Genomic DNA, 25,681 nt, shown 5'->3' on the forward strand with positions numbered 1-25,681 from the left:
GTATCGCAGTAGTCGCTTTGTTAAGCTACTGTAAGCAAACTGTCAAACTTTGAAATAATATTATACACACAACGATATATTTTCAAGGCATGGAATTAGTAGGTACTACAGTAGTACTTATTAAATCCATGTTTCAAGGCTCCGCAAACCTAGCGCCACTAACAAAATTTTATTAATTCATTTTATTTTGTGAAGCGTTGGTATAATGATCTGCTAAGTTTGGTTGGATTTAACATCGGATAGAACGGCTTGAGAGGACTTGGGGGAGACCTTTGCCCAACAGTGGGACGGAAAAGTTAATAAAAAAAATTGCGAAAACGGATCGGGTCATGTTAACATTACACAATCGTTAACATATAACTATAACTACAGAGGTAAATAGTTAATATTATTTTGGTATATGCAACGACGACCTCGGTGGAGTAGTGGTAAGGTTCTTGCCACTGAACCGAGAGATCCCGGGTTCGATCCCCGGTCGGGTCACGATGGAAAATGAACTAGTTCTGGTTGGCCCGGGTCTTGGATGTTTATCTATATATTTGTTACAAAATATGGTATCGTTGAGTTAGTATCCCATAACACAAGTCTAGAACTTACTTTGGGGCTAGCTCAATCTGTGTGATTTGTCCTAATATATTTATTTATTTTATTTATTCAATTAAAAGAAGAAGGCTTCGCTCCCGTAGGAATTTCAGGATAAGAAGTACCCTATTAGTGTTATTTCAGGTAAACAATCGGTCCAGTAAAGTGCGTGAAGAGGCAACAAACAAAAAAACTTACTTTGGTATTTATAATATTAGTTGGGATTGGGATTTACGGTTTATCTTCGATCAGTTTGTATGCTGTCTGTACCGTGTAAGGTCCGGCTTGCTCCGACTGCTTCCGAATTGGCATGCATTGCACCAGCGCTTTTTACACGCCTATTCCGATTTTACTCATATGGTCCAAGTTAGAGACGGTGGAGATTGAAAAAAATATTCATACAAAATCGAAACGATTGTAGTATATTCACTTCCTCTCCACTACTGTGGTATAAGTCATAGCGCTGCGAGCTAGCGCTCAGTTGTTTACGAGACGGCGAGACTGTGAGTGGCAAGAGTGGCTGTGATGTACAATCACGTGCGAGGACGGGGCACGTAATCTCGCTAGTATACAACAACGATATTTTAAAAAATTGAATTTTGTATTTGTTTCTGAACGCATTCATATGTATTTTTTTTAACTCTGTTTACAGTTGAATGTGTAATTTATATCAAAATAAATAATTTGACCGCTTGCGCTTAAATGGTCTGAATTGAGAAACAATTCGGTATTAAAATATAATTATATGCATCGGTAACGGCTTCGAAATATCAGTAAAAAATATAGTATTGGTAACATAAAGTATAAACGTAATCAAAATATATTATATATTAATTACATAATGATTAATGATGCATAATTGTAATTAAAATATATAAAATATATTAATTACAATTATGCATCAAAATCTCGTGGTTCACGGAAGGCGACTTAAGTGATACTTGTAATTAAACTTAAAAATCATACATATGTTCACACATTATCAGTTATGGCATTAGAGCCACCTATTTAACTTAATAAGTTGTGCGATAAAAATTAAATAAATAATCTAGAAAGTTAAACTAGAAATTTATGATCGTGTGGTTAATAATCGTCCACAATAATCGCTTTGGCTCTAAACTTGGACCTTGCCCTACAAAACGGTTACCTTCATAATAAGCACGTCCCCCGAAAACGTTATCTGTAGCTCATTTATTTATATATTTTATTTATATATTATATTGTTTGTTATTACAGACCCCCGTTTGATGCCAAAATATTATTAGATCTTTGTGTTCCGGATTTTTTATTATTTTTGACGACCTCGGTGGCGCAGTGGTAAAGTTCTTGCCACTGAACTGAGAGGTCCCGTGTTTAATCCCCGGTCAGGTCAAGATGGAAAATGATCTTTTTCTGATTGACCCGGGTCTTGGATGTTTATCTATGTATGTATTTGTTATAAAATATAGTATCGTTGAGTTAGTATCCCATAACACAAGTCTCGAAATTACTTTGGGGCTAGCTCAATCTGTGTGATTTGTCCCAATATAGTTATGTAGTTAATATATTGGGACAATATATTACTACATAAATAAAGTAAGTTCGAGACTTGTGTTATGGGATACTAATTCAACGATACTATATTTTATAACAAATACATATACATACAGATAAACATCCATGACCCGGGCCAATCAGAAAGAGATCATTTTCCATCATGACCCGACCGGGGATCGAACCCGGGACCACTCGGTGCCGAGGCAAGCACTTTACCACTGCGCCTCCAAGGTCGTCATATTTGAAGTTACTACTTAACTTTCTATGATTTGGGACCTTAAATCCAAATTATATACCTATTTCGCGGCCAGTTCAATATAGTTTGAAGTTGCCTTGAAAAAATTGGTCCTACGATGCTATCAGTTACGTATTATCCGTCATACCTTCGTGTGACAGTAAATAAAGATATGTGTTTGAAATGGAGAAGGCAATGGCACACCACTCCATTAACAGTGCTAAGAAAGTTGTTAGTGTGTGTTTTATTCCACGTAATGACCGCCACCCTCAGCCATGAAGAATATGACTATGAAGAAGATCATGCCGGATAGGTACCAAGATTCTTTATATATTTTTTCTCTCAGTATATAACAAAGCAGGTACAAATAAAATACATGGTCAAAAGTATACGGGAACAAATAACTTTTTGAAATTCGCACTTCCAGCTAGACTCGAGACTCGTTTCAGTCTAGACAGTGAATGGTCGGACTATGGCTGGTCTCTACCGCGAATACTCGAATAAAATACGATAGTATTCGATTGAATTACTCTAAGATTGGAGACGGCCCGTAGGGAATTATCATAGTCGTGCTATGGCTCCGTTAACCGGCGGTTATTTTAATAAAACATCAATATGCTCAGATGAAATACTTCATGTAGATAGACTAGACCATCTGCCATTAAAAATATAGTAGTCACTTTTTAAAAAAATATTACGACGAATCACACAGATTGAGCTAGCCCCAAAGTAAGTTCTAGATTTGTGTCATGGGATACTAAATCAACGATACTTTATTATATAACATATACATATATAGATAAACATCCAAGACCCGGGCCAATCAGAAAGAGATCATTTTCCATCATGACCCGACCGGGGATCGCACCCGGGACCTCTCGGATCAGAGACAATTACATCATACTTATTTTTAACAGCTACCGCTGAACAAAATCTGGACAAATTTTTAACAATAAGAGAATTATTATCTCACTCTTGGATCAGTCTTCTCGTGCTACCGGTTGCACTGCGCCTTGTGAAGCCGAGAAACCCCCCAGATGTGTAAAAAATAAATCATCAACGTTTGAAAATTCGACTAATATTCTACAATCGACAGTTTGCCTGATGTCAACCCTCCTCGGGAATGTTATTATTACCTATCAGCTGTCAAGGCTATGTCCATCAGTCTAGTCTAGTAGAATCATACGTACTGACACGTAACCCTCAGTAATATCAGGGTGTCATTTTTACCCAAATGTCCGGCCAAGTTCGCTGATCTGTGCGGCTTTAGATTTACGTTTATCGAGATGGTAACCCTTTTCCGGAAGCCAAGACTCACTTGCTGAGGCAATGAATATCCGTCACCTATTTATTTCTATATAAAAGATACACACATAACAAATTATCACCAAAATTACACAACTTACATATTACTAATTAGTAACGCTAGGCAACAACTCAACTACAGAAAATTTTATTTTAAAAACGATTTTGCTAAGAGGAAATTATTAGAGTAAAAACAAGCAATATCTAGCAAACAAGCTAGATCTTTACAATACAAGTCAAGTAAAGATTACGTGCACTATGTTTACCATTACACCATCCACTGCTGCATTAAACTGAACATCAATGCATCCAGATTATGTAAATCGCGAGACAGACATGACGCGCCCCGTGGGATACTCTGAGTGTGTGTTGCGATAAGTACGCATTAACGTTTGAATGTACAGTCTATAACACATCAAGTTACCCAATCATTACTATTGCCACCACATAAAGGTTATACAAGTGTTACATCTACACTATCCATATTATTACAAAGAGGTAAGCGTTTGTGAGTTTGTATGTTTGAGGCGGGTAATCTTCGAAACTACTTAACCGATTTCAAAAATTCTTTCAACTTTAGAAAGATGCATTAACCAAGATTGCTATAGGCTATATATTATCTGAAAATTCTCACGGGAGCGAAGCCCAGGGCAACATCTAGTAAGCTATACTAATACTATATGAGGAATCGGCGAGGAGGCAAAGCTTGTTAATGAGCGTCCAAAATTGTTGCCTATTTTTATAGGGTTGGTAAATATTTAAATAAAATAAACAAAGCATTTACTAGACTTATACTTCCGAATCTAAATATTTACAGTTTTTGGACAACCTATATAAGTTTATTTCACTAAAATAACGATTCGTACATCGATAGAGTAGATTTTTACTGAGCAGGAACGCGAAGAATCATGATCGTCATGTAGTAATCCTGTGTATGCTTTTATGCGGCGAGGATAATTAAATTTTGAAATGACTTTGGATAGGTTGATGTGCAGTCGACTGTACCACCTGGCTCCCCTCAGGCTCGTGCATTGAATAATTGATCCGAATTAAAGAATAAACATCTAAAATCTAGCTAGCCAAGAAATCGAAGAAAATCGTAAATCTGGTCGGGAGGTTCCCTCTATTGTGGTTGAGCTTCGCGATGACTATATATATATATATGTATATACACTGTAGCTTTGGTAAACATAATTTAACTTAGAATTTGACGTGAAAGAGTGCCTGTAAAGGCCTCGAATCGATCAAGTAATTTTTGAAATATTCACAATTTTGTAAAAACTCATCAAAAACGTATTCTGTTCGCGAGGTTAAGTCTCGGCGAACTACTAGTAAATATATGAAAGTGTGTTTGTTTATCCGCCTTTCACGTCAAAACAGAGCAAGGGATTTACGTAATTTCAGTGTAGAGATGGTTGATTAGCTGAAGAGTGTTGTCATGCGCAACATCTAGTACTTAAATAAAACTGTAATCATTATATGTAATATACTATGTTATGAAACAAATTCTCGTCCGCGTCACGGCTTTTGATGCAGTTTTCACTGTTATGTATACAATTTATAGACCTCGTGAGAAGCCGGTTCGGGTCGCTAGTTATCTTTATGATAAATGTAAATTCCAACATGTAAGTTACATTCGTATATAAGTCATGCATAGAATCTATAGGGGATATTTGTACAGCTCAATATGTCTCAAGCATATCTACGCATTACGTGTAGCCTCAATTCCCATGTTTAATAGCCCTCCCTTATAGGCGTAGTGAAAAACATTCCAGAGACCAAGCTATTTCGTCACTGTGTGATTCCTAATGCATATCTCTCTCTTATCTTTGCATGTTCCCGGTTACATTCGGCTTTGATGCCCTGAAGCCCAGGGTATTTGTAAAAAATCAAGGTACCACATTTTATCACATAAACTATTTTGTCCTATTGTTCTTTGCCATAATGATTATGGCATATAATATTTTGGCATAATAGGTCTAATATAATCGATTTTTGGTATACGGGTAAATGTGACATAATTAACTTTTAGGTTGAGTTAGGCTAGTTACGGGTTCCCCCCGACGGGTTCCCATCTTGTCGCGAAGGTGGGGCTTAGTAACCGGGGGGGCTGGTCTGACACAACCAGCCACCCCAGTGAACCAAGAGGAACCCAAGGCCCAGAGACTTTGGTGGGTGCTCTGGGCCTGGTGGACGGTCCCCTCGGTAGTACTGCCATTGGCTGGTGACCCGCCACCAGCCTTTGGATGTGGAAACTAGAGGGGACCAGACGTGGGGTCGCGGGGGTTTGTCCTCCGCGACCACAGCGCGGCCGTGGCGCTGAACACGGTGCGGTGGGGCCGCAGGGGAAGAGGAGAGTCGGTATGTCTCTCGACGATCCCCCTGTCCTCTGCGGCCGAAGGGTGGCTGCCTCTATATCGGGTGCAATGTGTGGGTGTCACCTGCCTATCACCTCTTGCGCCCGTACAGAGGCAGACTTGGGTGCCCTGTGGCACCCAAGATTTTGTGTGTGTCCTATGTGTGTTGTGACCGCTGGTCCCTTCAGGACCAGCCGTCGGTGATGCCCGCTCCCCACGTCAGCTTTCTGACTGGTGTGCGGAGTGGGCTTGATGGTCCGCGCCACGCTCGCGTGGCGTAAGGGGCGGGTGGTTAGCACTTGTGCTTGCTGCCCGCCCAGGTCGGGGCCGAAAGGCCGGCCGGGGGGCATCGCGATCGAATGCCTAGCGACCCCGTGACGTCCCCCATAACGGCAGCGTGAAAACGCCCCAGGGGTTTAGTGGGTAGGCTGGGCCGACTAGCGGCCCAGGAGTCCCACACTCAGTGCGTAACAAACATTCCCCTGTTATGGTTCAAATTGTTATGAGTAAACCATTATGCCAAATTAATATTGTGCGTAACTATTATTATGATAAGTAAAAGTATGCCATGTTAAATTATGACATAAAATTGTATGCATAAAAATAAGGAACCAAAAATCAACCATAAAATTTTAAGTTGCATTAGCATAGCCAAATTAAGCCACCTGTCTGACGTCAAGCCACATTGGGAATACTATTGTTGCCTATCATCTGTTAAAGCATAATGTTCCTTATCATATTCTATTTGATTGTTGATTCCAAATGGAAATATTTGTATCAATAAATTCACTCCATTTATTTTAACTATTACATTCTGAATTATTGTTATGATTAGTATAATAATCTACATTACCTATGGAAATATGTGCTTCTATTTTTCACTAACCTGCTTTTTGCGATCAGACAAAAACCTAAATTACCATCTAAAAGAAAGTCTACAAAACGTCAATTCTCATGCCAGCTCCACACTATCGCCGTACTCAGCCATATGCCGACGCGAATGCATGAACATTGTGTGGTTAGTATGAGTGCTTTTATTAATCGCTGTGATAAACCAGTAATATATACCGAATCCGCCAAAGTTTAATATATCCAACAAGTAGTGTAGTGCCAATTGCATCTAGCTTGGTATCTAAGCACACCTCCTCTGTTCCACAAAGCGGCATTTAGTGCAATCACAGGATTAATTGTGCAGATTAGACGGCGTCACTCGCCGTGCGAATATATACGTCGCACGGACGGACGGACGGACAGAAATTCACGTCAATTAATCTATTCAGTTGTTACTTGTAAGCTTGTAATGTCGTTTTTGGTGACTTGATGACTTCACCTGAAGCAAGTGGTGGTCTATAAACCTACTATATACACGAGTCAAATTGGTATAAAAAATTATGTGGCACGAGTAGGATTCGAACCTGGGACCTCTCGATTACAGGTGGAAGGTCATATTAACCACTGGGGCACTGTCGCTTCAAACCCTGTATAGTAAAATTACGTGTTAACGAATTACTTTTTAAAAACTATAAGCATAAAGCTTATAGTTTTTAAAAACTGCGTTTAAAATCTAGTTTTTCACTTGATGGATCATGCTAAGTGCCTATTAATTAATATCAATCAGAGTTCAAAACTTTTTATTGTTCATAACCCATTAACTTCTAAAGCGGAATCAATTTGACAACGATCAAATTTAACCTTGATTGATTGGAGTTATTTTAAATTGATTTGTTTAATGATAACTCTTGGTACAGTCAACAGCATTCGTTATCAAATTCAATTGATTAAACCTTCACAGGCACTTCTTCACGTCAATTTTTATATTAAATTGTTATTTCTCACACAAGCTACAAACTACTGGCATTTCGGAACGACCACTGCTGAGAAGAAATGCCGACGGAACAGTGTTGGTCCCTATCTTGCCAGAAGGCCTTACCATTATTGTTTCTTACATGTTTTTTCCTAATAATATTATATAAAAATGAAAATATATCATGTAATTTAAGAGCGAGGCTCTTGTCGGTGGAGTTCCATCCATTGTTCTCTCTCCAAAGCTAACTCCTTGACTTCTTGATACGACACGACACACACTTTTTCTTTAATTTGTTTAGTATAACTATCTCTTGGTCTTCTTGGGCCCCTTCTTCCTTCCACCTTTCCTTCTGTATTACATATGAAGAAAGCATCGTGTCGTATCAAGTGTCCTAACATTTTCCCTCTTATATTTTCAATGTGTTTCAAGATATTTAGTTTTTCTCCAATTCGGTTGGGTTGACTGAACATGGACGTTAATGGAAGGAATTGATAGAAGAAGAACCTCTTTGTTGCTGATTCTTTCTTTTCAGTTGATTCTCTCCAATCTCCGCCAACAGCACATTTTGAATCTATTACTTTCTTTTTTGTTAATGTCCATGCTCTGTCTACCTACCCAAATTCATTGCAAACTCGTCGCTATTAGCTCGCCATTGAGATTCATGCGAAGTAATTAGGAATTCCAGTGAAGGAAAACATCGTGAGTGAGAAACCTGTACACCTGTGGTTTATAATTAATTTGTGTGTGAAATGGAGAAGGCGATGGCAAACCACTCCAATAATAGTGTCAAAAAAGTTGTTATGTGTGTTTAATTCCACGTAATGACCACGACCCTCAGCCATGAGGAATCTATCTATGAAGAAGAAAGATTCGTGCAGGGTAATTTGATATTCGAAATGCAGTTGACTGTACAAAACACGAAACAATAAGTACTTTGTCTGACTTTCTAAGAGGTGGGTTGTACAAGGATTAAATATATTTTGTGTTAAAATATCGCTTTTGTGTTTTTAAGTAAGAGAGCCATCTGTAGTTGGCATCAGTCGTGGTCAGCTTGGTTGGTGGCAATTAACGTGTCAAACAAAGCTTTTTTATATAATTCTATAATAATAATATGTAGTAGGTAGTCAAAGCTCATTGCAGTGCAAATTGGCAATGCTGCCTGCCTTTTGGGCACTTTGCCGCAGAGCAACGCGCTTGATGGGCTTTACAATTTGAAAACCATATTAAAACAAAATACAAATCTTTTTTTCTTTACAATATTAGAGAAATAGTTTGGAATTATACAAGTATGAAAGCATTGATACGAAACGACAAAATCATATATTCTGAATTGACATCCCTTTGCCTAACATACTTAAATGTTTGTATAATATCCAAAGAAACAGATGATATTAAAAGAACTTTATAAATGGGTTTTGATCCATCTCACCGATTCATTAGAAATGCAAGCCGTCAAAAACAAATTTGACAGAGAATTTATTTAGCAACTTTTTAAGGGGTCCGCGTTAAAATGCCCACTTTTCACGATCGCCAATCTTGGTAATGGCGCATTTCGCCAACTTTACATTGCACCCTACTTTGTTGCAGATATTTTAATTCTTCAAACGACTCATCATCAAAATTTACTGTTTGTTCTGCAAAAGTTTTCAATTGTGGTCCAAGTTAAAAGGGAACTGTACATTTAGTGTACATTAATAAAAATGGAAACGACTGGCATATTTCTGATTTTCAAAATAGGAATTTAAATTAAAAATAACATTACACAATCGTTAACATATAACTATAACTACAGAGGTAAATAGTTAATATTATTTTGGTATATGCAACGACGAGCTTGGTGGCGCAGTGGTAAGGTTCTTGCCACTGAACCGAGAGGTCCCGGGTTCGATCCCCGGTCGGGTCATGATGGAAAATGATCTTTTTCTGATTGGCCCGGGTCTTGGATGTTTATCTATATAGGTATTTGTTATAAAATATAGTATCGTTGAGTTAGTATCCCATAACACAAGTCTCGAACTTACTTTGGGGCTAGCTCAATTGTGTGATTGTGATTTGATATTTATTCATTTATTATTTATCTATACAAGTATTATGAATTATAATAATTATGTATGTTTTCACAGATTGTATAATGTTGTGCACATGTAAAAAATAGAGATAATTATTATATCACACAAAATATAAATAAAATCTGATGACATGATTACTAGGGAATTTGACTTTATTATACAAATTACATATGAAATAGGTGATCACAAACTGTATTATAAGTTGTTAAATTTCCTGCAAGCTGAACTTGCAATTGATGGATAAAAATAAGAAAACATTACATATTTTGATGTATATGCATGTATTTGATAATTTTCGAACGAATATTATTTTAACCAATCAATTGTTGGTGCGTAAGTCAGTGAACGGTTGATGGAAATAAATTATAATTATAGCAATCTGATAAGTACTCAAAGTCAAGTTTGGATCTGAGCGGCGATTTACATAATCGCTATATTGTTATGAATTGTGACAGCCCTTTAAGATGTCATTCTTATCCCCTTTGCATTACTCGGCATTTCTTACATCATTGTTAAGTAGAAATTTTAATTAAGCTTAGATTCCCAAAATTCAAACGCCAAATTAATCTGTCTCATTTTGACGAGACGAATCTATTAACGAATCGCTGAAAATATTAATTTATTTTTATGAAACTACACTCGGGATTTTATTCCGTTGATTGAACTGTGAAATTTCAGTCTCAATTTTGTTGTATATTAATTTCATTGCTAGTTATTTATGTGTTGAAACAAAAATAAAATACAGGAGAAAATATTTAAAACATCGGTTGGTAAAAAACTTGTTTTTATAATGTTACATGACGTGCGAACATGCCTCAGACCTAATCTTCCTCACACATGGATTTAGTAAGTTAGGTACTTCGTAGTAACTACTAATTCCAATGTGAGGAACATTCTAAACACACGACGGTCGGGCGCCATTTTTGAATTTTGTGACTTATGGTCATGCGCGGGGTATCAAATTACAACCGGTTTTCCTCGTGTCATTAAAATTTTTACTCATTACTATCATTGAACCTTATATCAATTTTATTCTTAAAAAATAGGCTATCGAACTGTATTACATAAAATTACAATATAATTTGTTATTCAATGCTTATTTTGAGTTGAAAATATGGTTTTTGATTTCAACCCAGGCTTTAAAACAATCTGCATATTATGTTATCGGAAATTTCGGAAAAAAACCTATATCGTAAATCTTCGACACAAAAAAGATGATTCGTGTAACAGCCTGTGTAATAGAAATAGTCCCAGCTAATGTAATATCCTCATAAAGAGGGCCATAATACAACTGTTATACCGCGACACCGTCTGCTGTTATGGGCAAGTATTTTTGGAGGGCCTTTTTTGTCGCAATGAACAAATCAGTTTTTATTGAGGAGGGAAATCCCTGTTTGTTATTAAAGACAGATTTTTTTATTTTCTCATTGCCTTAATGTTCACGTATACGAATGTCTGTTTCTCTATTTCGATTTAACTGTCGTCTAGTCTTTCGCTAACTAACTGATTTTAATTTTTATTTTTATTCGTGTGTATTTATATTATTCATTTTAATTTATGTCAGAAAATAACGCTGTCAATATTTTCTTCGTCTAGGTAAAATGTTAAGTTATATAATTTTTATTTTATTTTATTTATTTAGAAAAGCAAGAGCGTAACAAAACAAAAATGACAAACAAAACAAAAATTACAGTCTTATATAACAATAATAAAGCCAATAACATGTTTCCCTTAATTTTTACAGTAATTTTACAGAATAAGTGTGGCATCTGTCAATTTAGACAAAACCTATACGATGCGAAATTCATCGAATATGTTCTAGTTCCAAGTGTGAAAGAAAGAAAGAGAGAGAGAGAGAGAGAGAGAGGAAACATTTATTTGCCAAAAATATACAAATATACAAATTGATGTCAATTAGACCTACAACATTACATACATTAATATGTAAAATCCAAAAAATTACGTCTTACGTAAATAAATTACTATCTATTGTTACAGACTCCTAATTAAAACTTTAAATCCTCACGAGCAACATGTATTTTTCAACAAGACGCTATAAATTCATTTAAATGCTAAAAACGCGTTAATTTCCCATACAAGAAACTCTTCAGAGCTTCTTCATTACTTGTACGAGGTAATTTCAGGGCCAACACACGATAAGTATAACCTCTTAATTTATTGAAGGAAACTAATGAAATTCCTTAGCAAAGTTTATTGCGCGAGACAACCCTGAAGCAATTTTCGGCCGAGCCAGGGTTGAAACACTTAGAACTGTAATCGTTCCTTTAATTATTCTAAATTAATGTTTTGTCTCGGTGTTAAAGGATACGTTACGGAGATATTTATCGGGTTTTTGTACTCTATTTATTGAGAATTAATTATTGTTTGATTTTGTGTTTATTGAACAATAAATAAACACACAAGTGATAAAAAAGCAACATTGATTTTTTATCGATTGTGAGTGCTTCAATAGTTTCAAAATCTTTCAATTTTATAAGTTTGGTAACGCTTATATTATGTTTATCAAATTTAGTCTAGTGTACGATCGCCTGTTTTATGTTATTGTGTATATTGTATTGGGTAGAAATATAGCTAAAGCTGGTAGTAAAAACTATTGGCAATTAACTTGTATTGATGAGATCACCAGTATGGTTTTCAAATAAAAAAATAGAGAAAATATGTAACAATATTTTCATACCAAAATTTTGCAAGTATATACTTACTATACGATTGTTTTGTTACTGTTTTAACGAACGCGTAATAAAAATACATATACCAATATAAAGCGACTTATCTCATTTCAAGTCCGATTAAAAACTGTGTTATGTTTTATTATCTTGAGTTATTTGATAATTCCTGTCTCAGCGCGTGATTTAACGCAGGGGTCGCCACTGTCGCCGTTAAGAAAACTCAACTGTCATTATGATTAATGGCCTAAAGATATCGTACGTCTTGTAATTTTACACCAGCCATGTCCGGCCTCGTTCCACGTTATTTTCATCAGGCAAAGAATTTTTTTGGAATTTTTATTGCCTCAGCGCATAATTTTCTTTTTATACGACTTAAGATAGATACGTATGTACATGCATTTTTTTTAACAAACAAACACATACAAATTTTATTTAGTTTACTAACATATCTGAATAAACTAAACCTTGAAAAATTACTAAAATAAGAATGCTAAAATAACAACTAGGTATACAACTTCATTAATAAAAAAAAACAAAGGTTTGTATGACATTCATTCGTCAAACCGACTTCACACTAGTGCAGTTTAGTTTATCCATGTTATATTCATATACTTTCCTTTTGAATCACTTTATTTATTAAAAAACCCCGCATCAAAATCTCATGCGTAGTTTTAAATATTTGTATAGGCTAAATGATCTATGTTTGCATACATAGGGACAGAAATACAGCGGGAAGCGAATTCGTTCTTCAAAATTCACGAATTTACTCTATCGTAAAATTTCAGGGAAAAACTAGAGACGAAGCTGTATAGAGCAAAACGAACAACCACTCACATTAAACCGTAACTAATTACTGCCAACAGATTTAATTAAAGGAATCCTGTAAAATAAGAGGAACATATGAATATTATGCACCATTAAGTCGGGGAATTTAATATGGAACTAAATAAATATAGATGACGGAGCACGTGTTGGTAGGGATTCGACGAACACCGAATATTGTGTCAGAATTTATAGACATCGCGGTCAGACAAGGGGCCGGTGGGGTGGGGCCGCAGTGACGGCGGTCAGTTTAGAAATCACGAGGAAATAATTAACTGAGCGAACGAAGCGAGCGATATCTAACATTCTACTTGGGGTAAAATTACATTTTTTGTATGTATGTTTGTAACGCGATATCTTACGAACCGTTTGTCCGATTTTGATGACATTTAAAAGATATATAGGATCTGTCAATAGAATTTATAAGGTCGTGGGGCATCAAAATCGGTTCAGTCGTTTTTGAAATATTCACAATTTTGTAAAAACTCATCAACAAAAATGTATTGTGTTCGCGAGGTCAAGTTCGCGGCGAACAACTACTATGTTAAAATAGACTTTCGTGGTTAATAAATGTATTACTTTAGAATGTATAAGGTTTTAGCTTCTGTTAGTCCGGTAAACACCTCCCATAATTACAGACAGCCTATTTACAGTTTTATTAAATGTACTGTAATGTGTAAATACTTTTAAGAATGTTTACATGTTAGAACTCGTGAGAAAGACGGAGTTTACTCGCCAACAGTGGCACGTCGCCTTGTCATCTACACAGGCGCACTACAAGTTGTCTACAGGAGTCGTCATAGCGATAATTAAACAGCTGCGCCGGTATACGACTGTTTGGACCCGATGAGGCTGAGTTGGGACTCTGTCTGGTTCAGAATATTGAGAGTTGGTATTAATTTTGGAGATATAAAAGTATATTCAGTTCTAGTCTAGATGTTGTTTGAATGGGCATTGGATTGAATGGGCATGGGAATGGGGATGAAAAAAGTGTATTGTATGTACTTTTTTGGTGTCAGATTTTACTTTGAATGAAGATATATTTTGCATTTGAGCATTTTTTCGATTCCTTCCGCCGCCATTGAGGTTCAAAACTCAGAATCTGTTTTTTTTTAAACCTTTCGATATCATCATTTCAGCCTTTTTGTGCCCACTGCCGAGCATACCTCTCTTCTCTTCTTCTTTCTCTCTTCTATCTTCTTATAAATATATTAATTGCAAATTGTTTGCGCATTACTACGAGTTACGTACTCCGTATAAAAAGCGGTAAATAACAATATTCACGCGGGTGAATTCACTTGCGTGCTTGTTAATTTACGTAACTACGTATTTACCGTTTTTGATACGGAGTTATTGAGATTCCTTTATAATTAAGCCGCATTAAGTAATTTCAGTAATCATTAGGTATCCAATTTTACATAATATGTTCTGATTACTCATAAACGTGACATAATGACAAACATGTTCGATTGCTAAAAAATACTGACATCACAATTATTACTAGTTGCTCACCGCGAACTTAAGACTTCGCGGACACAATACATTTTTACAAAATTGTGAATATTTCAAAACCGACTGAACCGATTTTGATACCCCACGAACTTAAAAATTCTATTGGCATATCCTACATACAATTTCATGAAAATCGGACTAACGGTTTGAAAGTAATCGCGTTACAAGCATACATACAAAAAATGTATTTTTTCCCCAAGTAGAATGTTACTAAATACAAGACTAGTAACAGTTATACTAAATACAAGAAAAATATATCGGAAAAAAGAAGAGAAATATCCAATTTAAAAATACGCCATTAATATAAAACCCTAAATCCACAAACGGACTATCAACACATTTGTATGTATTACAAAATTCAATAGGACATACAACGCTCATCCCAACCATTCTTCGGTTATGAAATTGGAACGGAGACGATAAAATACATAATTTAGACCCCCAGTGGGTTCCCGTCATAGAAATATAAATAATATACATGTTATAGAAGTTTAAAGAACGCAGAATCTCGCATATCTCCCGTACATAACTTTCCTGAATTTAACACGTTCGTCACAGAAATAAATAAGATACATGTTATAGAAGTTTAAAGAACGTTGAAGAATCTTGCTGTGCATAACCTTTTTGTTCTGATTTTAAGTGCAAAATCGAATTTGAAATTTTCGTTCTATACCAATTTTAAATATTCTCCTGTACGTTTGTAGTGCCATGTAATTTTTGCTTATGGTAACGGAAAATATCATTACGAAAAGTGTATTATTCAATATGAAGTTTTTTCACAATGGTTTACTCTATCTTACAAACTTTTTTCTTTAGTTACGATTTCACTAGGTGTGTATGTGTCCACTGTAGCTGCCGACGTCACATAGCCGATTTGACGCGAGGCGTAAGAAAACTGATAATATATCACACATGGTTATCTGATATGGCGTTAAATAATTACAATGGAATAAATAAACTTACATGCTTAACAACAAATATGGACCCTAAAAATTATAACACTATATTTGGACTGTAGTGTAAGAACCGCAGGGAGTTGACATTTCTATTTGCAATCATATTTCGAATTCAGTGATCGTCGTCAAGTTATTGTATTAGATATAGTAAATTTGGGAGCACGTGTTACGAAGCTATCGGGTACGAATGCGGTGGAGGTCTGCTTAGAATTAGCTTTGGTGGTGTAAATCTTATTTATTGATTTCATTTTGCCAAAATTTCGTGATAGATAGCTTTCACTTAGCGTGGTTTCTTCTTATAGAGTGTGCTATTGCTAACTCTGGTGTGAGATTGAGTTCTATTAGTGAACTAAATGATAAACCAGTGTGCCGGTTTCCTTATCGCAAGCAAACGGGGGTCTGTGATTACTACACAAGTAATTATTGTATTGAATCTATAATGGAGAAGATAATGAATATTAATTTGTAAAAACATTAGTTTAAATTATACAATGTGGTGTGCGTAGTACAACTTTAAGTTTTACATCTGACCATCTAGTTTATTCACAGTGAGACGCAGCTAACCAATCACATTGTTATTGGTTCGCTGCGTTTCTGAGATGTGAAATGCAAACCCGCACTTCGCCCTCGGATCTTTCTATCACGCAGGCGGCAGTCTTGACCACTCAACCACCATCGATGCTGTTGATCGATAGAAGTAATTAGATCCCAAAATTTCTTCAAAATCGAAAGGAAAAAGTTCGTCTAAAATATTTGAACACACAAAACTTTTAAAATATCATCACTTATTTTATGCGCATCTGATCTTTGATCGTGATAAACTATCTTGTTGTAAAGCGTGAAATTAATTTTATACTTGATAAAGATTCAGCCATTTTGGAAATTTACACCCGAAAAGTTCGATTTGATTTTGAGGATTTTGGTACATTTCATTTTAATTGAGTGAAGAGATGAAAAACGTTATAGAGCAGGAAGTTATTTCGTATGAATAATAAAAGTACAGTAGTTTTAAACTATGTTCAAAACTGTCGGTTTTATGATACAAAAATTTGTATCCAGGCTATAAAAACAAAAATAAAGTATTATTATCAAAACCAATCAACTTCTGGTTTTGAAGTAAAAAAGTTTTGTGTTAAAAACAAACTTTGTTCTAGAAGAATTAAGGCTATACCCCGGTCTGCATTCTCAGTCCGGACCTATAATCCAACTGCTCCGTCCAACTAGTTGGAGCATGGGTCTTTACTAGGGACTTTAAAAATAGTTGGAACACATTCCAACTATTTTTAAAGTCGGACAACTGTCCCTAGTGAAGACCCATGCCATAAGACCAATTGTGATAATAATAATTTTCAGTAATAAAACTATTTCGGCATATATATAGTATCACGATATAATAGCTATTAAAAGAGAAGACTACATAAAGACTAAATCTCTCTGTCTCTCTCTCTCTCTCTCTCAACATTGCCTAGCCCTAGGTCAGCGTAAAAAGCAAGATTCTGAGGAAATGGGCTGTGATTTTGCGACCGTCTGACGTCAACTCTCTTCAATAATGCTACTGCAAAACGATTCTACATCTATTACATTTATAAAAATACCGAGTAAAATAATCATCCCTGTGCTATTACAAAATACACACAAGTACAATTTATTAGATTTTTCATCATCGAAAATAATCCAATCTGCAAATTCCGAAGTATATTATCTGCTTTAGAATCACCAAAGATCCAATTTACAATCTACTCACGCGTTTACAAACGAATGTGCAACATACTCACAATATTTCCCTTTTGCGCCTAGCAATTTAATAAGCGTTTTACACTTCAAAGGCCTTTAAAGCAATTTAGCAGAGTCGACGAAAAACAGGAGTTTTCGTCCAGCGTGTAATTGGTTTAGAGGGCTTTCCCAGGGGAAAAGATTAATTAGTACTGCAAACAGTAGAAGCTGCTTTTAAAAGCTATTTTCAGTCGAGATCATAATGGCGAATAGCAAAACCAAAACTAAATGCGGACGTTGTAAACTTTAAGCTGATGATAACAAGAGCGGTTTTGAAATGGCGCAATACGGTAGGACGGTGACTGAAAACGCAGTTGTTAGGCGTTTAATGTGCAGTTTTAAGATTTCAGGGATGGAATGGTGACAAACGATTGAAAGCTTCATACCAGTCTGCGGTAATTGTCTTGGAATTGCTGTTGTAACGAGGTTTTTATACTTGTGAGAAATGTACAATTATTAATGGTTGGATTGCTGGAAATAACGCTAAACGCTAACGGACTGTTGCGAAAAAATAGCTATATATATATGTTGAGACTCTATTAACTCCTAAACTATTCTTTTACTCATAAGTTTTAGCTTAAGACTGCACGAGAGACGAGACGAGAACCCAATCAAACCATACATTAAACAAGAGGAGCACAGACTTTTTTCCAAAATCATATTATTTTTATTATAGCGAGCGGCCGTCTCGGCTTCACTAAGTAATTTCGAGTAAAAGCATAGTAAATTATATACATACCTAAACCTTTCACACTATGTAGTATATAGGTAATAGTAGAAGAGACAGACACAACAGAGAACTTTGTTTTATTATATCTATAAGAATTTATTACAAGTTATTTTAGATTTTGTAAAAACAGTTGAACGCGTCTTTCTTGCTTAAAAGACAAAATGAAATGGACAACACTCAACGGTCCACACTATGCACTAAGCTTGTATCGCGAGACCGATGGACACAATAAAGGAACAAATATTTACATAACAATTGTCCCATCACAAAAAATAAATAATTACAAATTAAACAAAATTTAATTAACATTTTCAAATAGCTACAATAATAGCAGTGCAGAGAGGTAGCTCATAGGGGAACGCGGGTATTTAGATAAAACATTTTCCGTAGCGTTATTGCCGCCACTTAACCCATAACTTACGACGCACTTTCCCTCAAATTACGATACGCCCGTTAAATAATTTTCAAAAGCCAATTCCAGCTGTTTATTGTTCGTCCAACGACCTCTATAACGATGTTAATTTTGAATTAATTCGAGTAATATGCCTTCCTTGATTAAACGTTGATTAGGAGATAAATCTTGAGAAGCGCCACATTGTCAGACTTAAAAGGTACGTATTCGAGAAATTAAGAAAATTGCTTTCAAGCATATTAAAAGGCGTGCCATTATTTAATATTAATTATACGGATGGCATACGTAGGCAACATATTCGTAGTTCATTCGATCAACTTATGATTGACATAAAGTCCAGTCCGTGTCCTGCACTTTAGAAGACGTCTCCAGATTTGCTTTAAGTACTTTTTTGATGTCAATATGTGATGTATATTATCCCAAATTGATTAAAGAATTTTTAATTTTAATTTTTACATTAACGGTTACTGTTAATTGAAAAATTATGATAAACTTACCTTTTACTGTTGACTGATGAGACTTAATACTGGAATCTGGAAAGAAAAGAAAAATATATATTGTAATTATTCCGAGATTTATATAGTTTTTCGATCGAAAAAAAATCTATAATCTCCAATCAAAACTCAATCAAAATAATAAATTCTGAAGAGAATTCCACAAACGAAACACCTAAAGCATATTTCTTAATTACTAACGGAATAAAAACACACGTTTCAAGAAATCTAATTTAAGTTTCAATGCGGACCGACACCTTGCGAATTCAATATAATTCCTAATGAAAAATTCCTGTGCCCCGTATTCCCGTTAATGAACCTCGTGTATTCAAAGAAATGGAAGCCGTAATGAGCTTGCACATACGAAGAATTTCTTTCTAAATAAGGTTGGGGATTCGAAAGCGGGATTCAGGCGCGCACTTCATTTCAATGCAGTCACTTCCATATGCGCTGCTTTTAGCGATTTATACCTAACACTAGTGGTACTTTTCAATTCGATCGAGCTTCCGTTACGCAATGAGTATCGTTTCTGTGACAGTGTTCGCGCCACTGTCGAGTTGTTTTCACTCTTTCTTTCTGTCATCTTCGCTTGTTCCCGTTTTGATTACTCACAGCACGGATATGATTTGTCAGGATCGTGGCAAGTCCCACGCTAAACTCCAAACTCCATGGTAAATTACAGGCATAACATTATGGCTTTAAGTATGCAATATGTATTTGACTATAGGCTAAATGCTTAATATAGATTCTTTAAAAAATCGCAACGCACCATTTTTCCATTATGATTTGAATACAAAGTCGCACACTTTATTAAATTTGTGTCAAATTAAAATTTTCTTTCTGAAAAAATCGGTTACATATTTCTGTTCTTACAATAAAAGACAACACAACACATACAGAAATATGAATGCAGTGTTGAGAATCGGCATAAAATGGGGGTTGGAGTACATACGGGCTGGCTGACATATTACATGTTGCACCTGTGCCTTGCCGTGAGATGGCGCGACACGCTTTTGTAATAATGCGCCCTGTTTTATTTTTGGCCAACAATGCTTTGAAATTTTTCTTGAAAACTGTACACAATTTTGCAGTTTATATTTACTAGACTGACAAAGAGAAGACTTTTGGGGCTTTTTTACCGCTTGCTGATATTAAAAAAACAAAAAAATATAAAATTTAAATCGAACAGAGGGCTTAGTGGTTTGCATTTCACTTCTCACGATCGAATCGATTCCCGCACTAAGCCCTCAGATCGCGTTAAAAATGTGTCTCACGAGTGTTGCGTGTGACTAACTGGCTAATCACACCAGGTGGATTTAGCGTTTATGTTATCTGTGTTTGAAGCCGCGGTGGTGTAATGGATAAAACGCCTGTGGATCGAGATTAGAGTGAGAAAGAAGAAAAAGCGTAGCGCCAAAAACTCGCACTATAGCATTTTCTGTACTAGTATTTCGGAGACCTTTCAAAGATTCTTTCCCACATTCGCACAGCTGTTAAGCAATTTCTTTTTTAATACATCAGCACATCGCGACCACATAAATCGTAGTTCTCTATATGTGAGACGCACCTGTGATTCATGCGCCGTCGCCGTGCATGTCACGTCTCAGGTAGAGGCAGCAAAAAACGTTTCAATACTTAACAATACCGACTGCTATAGCAGTCGTAACAATACTTCTTTTGTGCCTCGACGAGCCTACACGGAAGTGTTAAATGATTTCACACTAACTATAATTTATCTGATTTCATTTTCAGTTAATTCATACGTGTAATCACAAAGATGTTAGTTTTTCAAGTAATTTTTTTTCCTGTAAACCATACTAACGAATTGAGTTCGCCTTTAATGATAAATGTAAGAAATAAAGTGGATATAAAATGATATCTACTTAACTTACTATTTATTCATATTTTACAAACTTATTTTAAATGTTTATTCACAGCTCAATCAAACGCAGGACCTTTTCTAGTTTTAGGATAAATCGTTATGTACCTATGAATATGACTGTCCCAATTAAACTTCTGTTTCTTCTTCTGTTCTAGACAGACAGACGGACCACGAAGTGATCCTATAAGGGCTCCGTTTTTACCTTTTGAGGTACGTACGAAGTGGAGGATCAAAAGCTCCGACGCCTGCCGGAATAACCATGAGACAGAATTACAGTAAGTGAACAAAATTTTGATGCTGAAAATTCTAAAAAATAAACAAACAATTGAACTTTTTATTGTTTCTGAATAAATAAATTGATAAAAATAATAAATGGAAGCGCTCAACCCTATGAATATCATCAAATATCTTTAGTATGAATATGACAACAAAAGCAAAATCTACAAAAATATCATACAAAAGAAAGTCTAACAGTCTAGCAAAAAAACACGTGATAATTTGTCTAAAATAGTTAGTTATCTTGACGTTTATAGAACCAATACACAGTCTGTACTTACTTCAAAATGTAGTTTTTTTTATTGTATAATAGGAAGGCGTTTTGACGACCTCAGTGGCGCAGTGGGAAAGTGCTTGCCTAACCGAGAGGTCCCGGGTTCGATCCCCGGTAGGGTCATGATTGAAAATGATCTTTTTCTGATTGGCCCGGGTCTTGGATGTTTATCTATATATGTATTTGTTATAAAATATAGTATCATTGAGTTAGCATCCCATAACACAAGTCGCGAACTTACTTTGGGTCTAGCTCTATCTGTGTGATTTGTCCTAATATATTTGATTATTTATTTAAGGATTTTTTATGTTGTCTTCTAAATGAGTAAAGAAAGAAGTTTAACATCTTTTTCTGACCGTACCTGCACCTGATAATTGATTTCCGACTCACTCTTCTAATACCTGTGAGCGTCAGGTCTTATTAATGTAAACGTAGTTCACGTGTACACTACTTATAGTGGTTAGGAGAGCGAATTGACGACCTCGGTGGCAAAGTTCTTGCCACTGAACCGAGAGGTCCCGGGTTCGAAAATGATCTTTTTCTGATTGTCATTGAGTTAATATATCTGAAGTTATAATTTGACTGAGTATCATTGAGTTAAAATATCCCATAACACAAGTCTCGAACTTACTTTGGGGCTAGCTCAATCTGTGTGATTTGTTCTAATATATTTATTTACTTATTTCATTACATAAGCAGATTTTAAGCCCGTTGCGTCTTAAGTACTCTATTTTTACAAGCTTTTATTTAACATACAAAGTAACTATATACGTCCCTATTTATATTAGGGTGGAATTTTGCAACTTGCAACTCAGTTTTGAAGCAGATATCATGATCCGATTGAGTGAAATTTTGTACACACGTTTAGTTTTGATGACAATGAATTTTTATTATAAGCAAGATCGGATGGTGTACTCCAGAACGGCTCCAGGTGAGGGCACACCGGTTCTTTGCACGGATTTTTTTTTTGTCACAAATTGAACAATAAAAGCTTGTGTCAAAAATGGCATTTATATAAAACACTTACTTCTTTTTTTACATTCATGGATCAATTGAAAGAAAAGACAAAGGTCGTCTCGTATAGGGACTCAGGGAGGCAGAGGAAGGCAGAGGCCACCAACGTATTTTTAGAACGTCGTACATACTTGGTACGATGTTCTAAAAAAATTAAACGATATAAAAAAAATTAACACTTGCTTTAACACTTCTTATATCATTTTATAATAGCTAAAAACTTTTCAAACTAAAGACATTGTTTAAAATATTATAATATAATATATAACTAAACTGAGACATGAATTGATCCATAGATCGATGAGCACTATATATCGAAATTCCCACAAAAACGAACAGGAAACATATGATTGCCAGGTCGTTCATCAAAAGTATTTTTATTATACTTCATTTGATCAGTAACCATTCAGTTTATGTTGTATGAATGTAATTTAAAAAATATATAACTCACCAGCAAAAGAATTGTGTAATGCTAAAATTAAAAATGCGGCAATATAACTCGTAACTGATGTCTGCAGTTCTCAGATATGAAACAAAAAGGTGACCATTATTCAGTTTTCTAAAAAAAAAAAAAACAAATTAAATAAAAACTAACGGAGAATAATGTTGAAAATCCACGCAGCACTGGCTGAATGTAAAAAAAAAGTAAAAGAAGAAAAAAATAGCATATCGGATCCGTGTCCGCATTGGCTTAGCGATCGGTCCAATTGCACCCTGGCGGGTATTCAGAGCGTTCTTGCTATTCAAAGATCACGTTCTAGTCAAAGGGTTGGAGTGTAAGGGACACCATATAGCGTTTTAAAAATACTCATTTGCTTATTCAAATAATATATTATACGAAAGATCTATTTGTAGTAGATGTAATAGCTATATATGATTTGTACTTACGAGTACAACCTAATTAATACGGTACCATAAAATTATCGTTTATCGATGCGTCGCGTCGAAAAGGACTAATGCAATGATTAGATATATTGTAGTATACTACTGGTGGACTTATTAGTTATAGGTATCATAAGTACATTAAAAAAAAAGGTGATTTTATTATTTCTAACAGTCGAAGCAGTGAAATAAAATCAATAAGCTGGTTAAATTTTTTGAAGTGAGAAATTCTTTAGCGACGGTTTGCACTTTTTGTGATGGTAAAAATGTTAAATTCGCGTTAGAACACGTGATCTGATGGCGAAGTGCGATTTTGCATTTCACTTCTCACTATCGAATCGATTCGAAGTGAGACGCAGCGAACCAATCACATTGCGGTGTGGTTATCGTCGCGCCACAATGACATACTGTGATTGGTTAGCTGCGTCTCACTGCGAATCGTCTCGATGATGAAATGTAAATAGCAAAGTCGCACTGCACACAGATCGAAAATTCGTAAGACGTGAAAAATGCACAACGTTAATATTCAAGTTTTCACTTCTGCCGGCACTCCCGGAGTGCAATCCGCTTGTTTTATTATAATAAAATAATTCGAACAGTCTATGACTTGGACCACGCGGAAACGGGCAGCCGTCGAACGGAGACAGGATAAAAACCCTGTCTACTGAAGGTCTAACAATGAGTCGGCGCGAGACAGACTCCGTAAAGAGTCTGAAAGGATTTTTTAGTCTCGCTTGTTAACCCTTCATTTGGAGATTTATTTTAAACGTGATTTATGCTTAACGGGACGTAATTGATTAAAATCCATACTAATACTATAAATTCGAAAGTCTGTCTGTCTGTTCCGCTTTCACCGCTGGAATGATTTGATGAAATTTGATTTGCTCAAACGTAGGCTACTTACTCTTTATTTAAAAAAAATATCTACCCACTATCGACTGTTACGGGGGTGAAAGTTTGTATGAAAATCCTGTCTATTCCGCTTCCGCTGAGAAATACACGCGGGCGACGCCGCGAGTGACACTGCGGGTAAAGCTATTATCATGTTCATGGATATTAATTAAAACGCAATCTAAGCAATAAAATTCTTGTAAGATTTGTTCGCGTTGAATGCCTCAGGAAAGATATTATTAGTCAGATTACCCACCCAATAGACTTACAAGAACGAAATAAATGTTCAACATGAAGAACACATCAATTTATCAAATCGGTAAAGGGTGGAAAGATACAATAAACACCAAATTATCCTCTTTAACGTTAGAGGTTAACAGCGGGGGTTACTATAACGGGCGTGATTGGTCCTCCACTGAGCTTCGATTCAGTTCATATTAGGTCTGAAATTGTAAAAATCCTTTTTGGAGTAACTAAAAAGTATACCATGGATTTTTTTTTTTAATTTTTGGTCCTCGGCGTTTGAATTTCCTATTCGATTCATAGTGAATTATAATCTACGTAACTCCACGAGCTGCATCCAATAATGTTATCTATTATAAAGAGGTAAGCGTTTGTGATGTGACTTTGTGTGATTATTTAATAGACTGCCAGTTGAATTTAGAGGAAATATCAGTTTTAATTTATTTAAAATCAAACTGAAAAATATGTTACTTGCCAAAAACATTTACGACATAGAGGATTTCTTCAACAAATAAAAAAAATTATTGCATATATCGAAGTTTTGTTAGATATTTTAAGTTTAATTGTATATTTTTTTTTTGTAATTTTTATTTTGTATTCTATTTGTATTCAAACACAATTGTTAAATTGTTATATGAATAAATGATTTGATTGATTTGATTGATTGATTGATTGATTGATTGATTGATTGATTGATTGTGAGTTTATACATTTGAGGCGGGTGTTAATCTCCGAAACTACCGAACCGATTTCAGAACATCTTTCACCATTAGGGTGAATTTCACGAGCGTTTTGAACGCCGTCGCGGGCTGTCATTAGTGTTTATTAAATTGTACCATACACAGTAATCAATTTAATTATCATATTTTATAAATAAGTAAAGTACTGGTACAATGTTAATTTTATAAATGTTTAATTTTAAAAAAACTCTTTATTTAA

At 35.4% G+C, this 25,681-nt stretch overlaps 1 protein-coding gene across 1 annotated transcript in view; it reads right to left on the minus strand.

The window, feature by feature from the left end:
• Ten-m (Tenascin major) overlaps positions 1 to 19,315 on the minus strand; it is a 627,474-nt gene extending 608,159 nt beyond the window's left edge. Inside the window, exon 1 of the mRNA XM_053744007.1 lies at positions 19,284 to 19,315. The gene's annotated coding sequence lies outside the window, so the exon portion shown is untranslated. The remainder of the gene's footprint in view (positions 1 to 19,283) is intronic.
• Positions 19,316 to 25,681: the final 6,366 nt, after the last annotated feature.

Source organism: Plodia interpunctella, chromosome 4 (assembly GCF_027563975.2).
Source record: "Plodia interpunctella isolate USDA-ARS_2022_Savannah chromosome 4, ilPloInte3.2, whole genome shotgun sequence".
NCBI classification, from domain to species: domain Eukaryota; kingdom Metazoa; phylum Arthropoda; class Insecta; order Lepidoptera; family Pyralidae; genus Plodia; species Plodia interpunctella.